This window comes from Aegilops tauschii, chromosome 3, assembly GCF_002575655.3.
Source record: "Aegilops tauschii subsp. strangulata cultivar AL8/78 chromosome 3, Aet v6.0, whole genome shotgun sequence".
NCBI classification, from domain to species: domain Eukaryota; kingdom Viridiplantae; phylum Streptophyta; class Magnoliopsida; order Poales; family Poaceae; genus Aegilops; species Aegilops tauschii.
The window spans coordinates 619,154,441-619,160,440 of record NC_053037.3 but is presented as its reverse complement, the minus strand read 5'-3'; positions in this window follow the sequence as shown (position 1 = coordinate 619,160,440).

Genomic DNA, 6,000 nt, shown 5'->3' with positions numbered 1-6,000 from the left:
ATGCCCTAGGTCTTAATGAGCAAGAAAGTTGGATGCACACCCACTTAGTTTCAGTTTGAGCTTTCTTACACTTATAGCTCTAGTGCATCCGTTGCATGGCAATCCCTACTCCTCATATTGACATCAATTGATGGGCATCTCCATAGTCCATTGAATAGCGGCGTCGATGTGAGACTTTCTCCTTTTTGTCTTCTCCACACAACCTCCACCATCATATTCTATTCCACCTATAGTGCTATGTCCATGGCTCACGCTCATGTATTGCGTGAAAGTTGAAAAGGTTTGAGAACGTCAAAAGTATGAAACAATTGCTTGGCTTGTCATCGGGGTTGTGCATGATTTGAATATTTTGTGTGATGAAGATGGAGCATAGCCAGACCATATGATTTTGTAGGGATAACTTTCTTTGGCCATGTTATTTTGAACAGACATGATTGCTTTATTAGTATGCTTGAAGTATTATTGTCTTAATGTCAAATGATCGACTAATGCTTTGAATCACTCGTGTCTTAATATTCATGCCATGATTAGATTACATGATCAAGATTATGCTAGGTAGCATTCCACATCAAAAATTATCTTTTTTATCATTTACCTACTTGAGGACGAGCAGGAATTAAGCTTGGGGATGCCGATACGTCTCCGTCGTATCTATAAATTTTTATTGTTCCATGCCAATATTCTACAACTTTTACATACTTTTGGCAACTATTTATACTAATTTTGGGACTAACATATTGATCCAGTGCCCAGTGTCAGTTCCTGTTTGTTGCATGTTTTTTATTTCGTAGAAAAACCATATCAAACGGAGTCCAAACGCGATAATAACTGACGGATATTTTTTTGGAATATATGTGAATTTTGGGAAGTCGAATCAATGTGAGACGATGCCCGAGGAGCCCACGAGGGTGAGGGGTGCGCCCTGGGCCCTCTTGGCCACTCCGTAAGGCGGTTGGTGCCCTTCTTTCACCGCAAGAAAGTCAATATCCGGATAAAAAATCGTGTCCAAATTTCAGCCCAATCGGAGTTACGGATCTTCAGGAATATAAGAAACAGTGAAAGGGCGGAATCAAAAACGCAGAAACAGAGAGAGACAGAGAGACATGTCCAATCTCGGAGGGGCTCTCGCCCCTCCCATGCCATGGAAGCCAAGGACCAGAGAGGAAACCCTTCTCCCATCCAGGGAGAAGGTCAAGGAAGAAGAAGAAGAAGAAGGGGGGCTCTCTCCCCCTCTCTCCCGCTGGCGCTAGAACGCCGCCGGGGCCATCATCATCACCGCAATCTACACCAACACCTCTGTCATCTTCACCAACATCTTCATCACCTTCCCACATCTATCTACAACGGTCCACTCTCCCGCAACCCGTTGTACCCTCTACTTGAACATGGTGCTTTATGCTTCATATTATTATCCAATGATGTGTTGCCATCCTATGATGTCTGAGTAGATTTTCGTTGTCCTATAGGTAATTGGTGAACTGCTATGATTGGTTTAATTTGCTTGTGGTTATGTTGCTGTCCTTTGGTGCCCATCATATGAGCGCGCATGTGGATCACACCATATAGTTAGTTGTATGTTGATAGGACTATGTATTGGAGGGCAAGAGTGACAGAAGCTTCAACCTAGCATAGAAATTGATGCATACGGGATTGAAGGGGGACCAATATATCTTAATGCTATGGTTGGCTTTTACCGTAATGAGCGTTAGTAGTTGCGGATGCTTGCCAATAGTTCCAATCATAAGTGCATAGAATTCCAAGTCAGGGATGACATGCTAGGAGTGGCCTCTCCCACATAAAACTTGATATCGGTCTAGTAAAGGTGTCAATTGCTTAGGGACAATTTCGCAACTCCTACCACCACTTTTCCACACTCGCTATATTAACTTTATTGTTTCTTTATCTAAACAGCCCCTACTTTTTATTTACGCGCTCTTTATTATCTTGCAAACCTATCCAAAAATACTTACAAAGTACTTCTAGTTTTATACTTGTTCTAGGTAAAGCGAAGGTCAAGCGTGCGTACAGTTGTATCGGTGGTCGATAAAACTTGACGGAATATTTGTTCTACCTTTAGCTCCTCGTTGGGTTCGACACTCTTACTTATCGAAAGAGTCTACAATTGATCCCCTATACTTGTGGGTTATCAGCCTCTCGGAGTTGGAATAAACGCTTTGATAGTGTGATCAAAGCATATTGTTTTATACAGACTTTTGGAGAAGCCTGTATTTACAAGAAAGTGAGTGGGAGCTCTGTAGCATTTCTAATATTATATGTGGATGACATATTGTTGATTGAAAATGATATAGATTTTCTGGATAGCATAAAAGGATACTTGAATAAAAGTTTTTCTATGAAAGACCTCGGTGAAGCTGCTTACATATTGGGCATCAAGATTTATAGAGATAGATCAAGAAGCTTAATTGGACTTTCACAAAGCACATACCTTGATAAAGTTTTGAAGAAGTTAAAATGGATTAGTCAAAGAAAGAGTTCTTTCCTATGTTACAAGGTGTGAAGTTGAGTCAGACTCAATGCTCGACCACTGCAGAAGATAGAGAGAAAATGAAATTCATTCCCTACGCTTCCGCCATAGGTTCTATCATCTATGCTATGTTGTGTAAGTGCCTTGCTATAAGTCTAGCAGGGAGGTACCAAAGTAATCCAGGAGTGGATCACTGGACAACGGTCAAGAACATCCTGAAATACCTGAAAACGACTAAGGATATGTTTCTCGTTTATGGAGGTGACAAAGAGCTCGTCGTAAATGGTTACGTCGATGCAAGCTTTAACACTGATCCGAATGACTCTAAGTCGCAACCAGATACGTATTTTTATTGAATGGTGGAGCTGTCAGTTGGTGCTGTTCCAAGCAAAGTGTCGTGGCGGGATCTACGTGCGAAGCAGAGTACATAGCTGCTTCGGAAGTAGGAAATGAAGGAGTTCATATCCGATCTAGGTGTCATACCTAGTGCATCGGGTCCAATGAAAATCTTTTGTGACAATACTGGAGCAATTGCCTTGGCAAAGGAATCCAGATTTCACAAGAGAACCAAGCACATCAAGAGACGCTTCAATTCCATCCGGCATCATGTGTCGGAAGGGGACATAGATATTTGCAAGATACATACGGATCTGAATGTTGCAGACCCGTTGACTAAGCCTCATCCACGAGCAAAACATGATCAGCACCAAGACTCCATGGGTGTTAGAATCATTACAATGTAATCTAGCTTATTAACTCTAGTGCAAGTGGGAGACTGAAGGAAATATGCCCTAGATGCAATAATAAAGTTATTATTTGTTTCCTTAATTCATGATAAATGTTTATTATTCATGCTAGAATTGTATTAACTGGAAACATAGTACATGTGTGAATACATAGACAAACAGAGTGTCCCTCATATGCCTATACTTGACTAGCTTGTTTATCAAAGATGGTTATGTTTCCTAGCCATAGACATGCGTTGTCATTTGATGAACGGGATCGCATCATTAGCAGAATGATGTGATGGACAAGACCCATTTTTAGCATAGCATTATGATCGTTACAGTTTTATTGCTACTACTTTCTTCATGACTTATACATGTTCCTCGGACTATGAGATTATGCAACTCCCGAATATCCAGAGGAACACTTTGTGTGCAATCAAATGTCACAACATAAATGGGTGATTATAAAGATGCTCTACAGGTGTCTCCCAAGGTGTTTGTTGGGTTGGCATGTATCAAGATTAGGATTTGTCACTCTGAGTTTCGGAGAGGTATCTCTGGGCCCTCTCGGTAATGCTCATCACTATAAGCCTTGCAAGCAATGTAACTAATGAATTAATTGCGGGATGAAGTATTACGGAACGAGTAAAGAGACTTGCCGGTAACGAGATTGAACTAGGTATGATGATACTGACGATCGAATCTCGGGCAAGTAACATACCGATGACAAAGGGAACAAAGTATGTTGTTATGAAGTTTCACCGATAAAGATCTTCGTAGAATATGTATGAGCCAATATGAGCATCCAGGTTTCGCTATTGGTTATTGAGCGGAGATGTGTCTCGGTCATGTCTACGTAGTTCTCGAACCCGTAGGGTCCGCACGCTTAACGTTTGATGACGATTTGTATTATGAGTTTACGTGATTTGATGTACCGAAGGTTATTCGGAGTCCCGGATTTGATCACGGACATGACGAGGAGTATCTAAATGGTCGAGACATAAAGATTGATATATTGGAAGGTTATATTCCAACACCGGAAGGGTTCCGAGGTGTATCGGGTAATTTCCGGAGTACCGGGGGGTTACCGGAACACCCCGGGGGGTTAATGGGCCTTCAAGGGCCCTAGTGGAAGAGAGGAGGCAGCAGCCTAGTGGAGGCGCGCGCCCCCCCTAGCCCAAACCGAATTGGACTAGGGTTTGGGGGGGCGGCCCCCCTTTCCTTCTCTCCCTCCACCTCTTTCCCCCTTCTCCTTGTGGAAGTAAGAAAGGGGGGCCGAATCCTACTTGGAGTAGGACTCCCCCCCCCTTGGGCGGGCCTCCTCCTGGCCGGCCTCCTCCTCCCTCCCGCCTTTATATACAGGGGAGGGGGGCACCCCATAGAGACATAAGACAATCTCTTAGCCGTGTGCGGTGCCCCCCTCCACAGTTTTACACCTCGGTCATATCGTCGTAGTGCTTAGGCGAATCCCTGCGCCGGTAGCTTCATCACACCGTCGTCACGCCGTCGTGCTGACGGAACTCTCCCTCGGCCTCAACTGGATCAAGATTACGAGGGACGTCATCGAGTTGAACGTGTGCTTAACACGGAGGTGCCGTACGTTCGGTGCTAAAATCGGTCAGATCGTGAAGACGTACGACTACATCAACCACGTTGATATAACGCTTCGGCTTTCAGCCTACGAGGGTACGTAGACAACACTCTCCCCTCTCATTGCTATGCATCTCCTAGATAGATGTTGCGTGATCGTAGGATTCTTTTGAAATTACCGCGTTCCCCAACAACTCTCCCTCGACCCTCTGCTGGATCAAGAGCTCGAGGGACGTCATCAAGCTGAATGTGTGCAGAACTAGGAGGTGCCGTACTTCGGTGCTTGATCGGTTGGATCGCGAAGACGTTCGACTACATCAACCGCGTTAAGCTAACGCTTCCTTATTCGGTCTACGAGGGTACGTAGACACACTCTCCCCTCTCGTTGCTATGCATCTCCTAGATAGTTCTTGCGTGATCATAGAATTTTTTTTTGAAATTGTATGCTACGTTCCCAACAGGTTTTGGTGCAAGTAATACTGTTGTGAGGTCCAGAGAGGTGTGGCAGCTGCCTCCTTTTGGCCACATCAAGATCAATGTCGATGCAAGTTTTGTGGAGAGTTTAAGTGCCCCGAGCGTTGGGGTGGTGGCCAAGAGCTGTACGAGAGATATCATTGTCTCATCTTGGGACTTCATTGGGTTATGCTCTGGTGTGGATGAACCGGAGCTTCGAGCATGCCTAGCAGGGTTCTATATTGGCATTTCTCTTAACATGCCTATTATTTTGAAAATTGATTGTGCGTTCGTGGCTTCTTTCCTAGCAAATGAAAGTTGTGACAGATCCTCGCTCATAGACCTCAAGAAGGAAGCACTTAGCATCATCGGGCTTCTGGGAAACTTTAAGTTGTCAAAAATAAATAGAAGGGCCAATTCAGTAGCGCATGAGATTGCTAAATTTAGTGTCGACAATAGATGTGATGGTTTTCTTTTTAATATTTTTTCGCCCTGTGTGGCACCTGTTGTTATGAACGATTGTAATGACGTTTTAACTAATTAATATATGGACGGTTTAAAAAAAAAACGAGGTGGGACTATTTAAATTGCTCGCCAAACCTTTTTGTACCACCTTATTCAGATTGGTCAGTTGGTTGCGGTTCCCAGGATAAGAAGTAAGTTTTTTTAGAAATTTTTCTGCAGCCCACAATGTGAGGCATGGACAGCTCAACAAAAAAATTTATACGTACCGCACCGCATGCA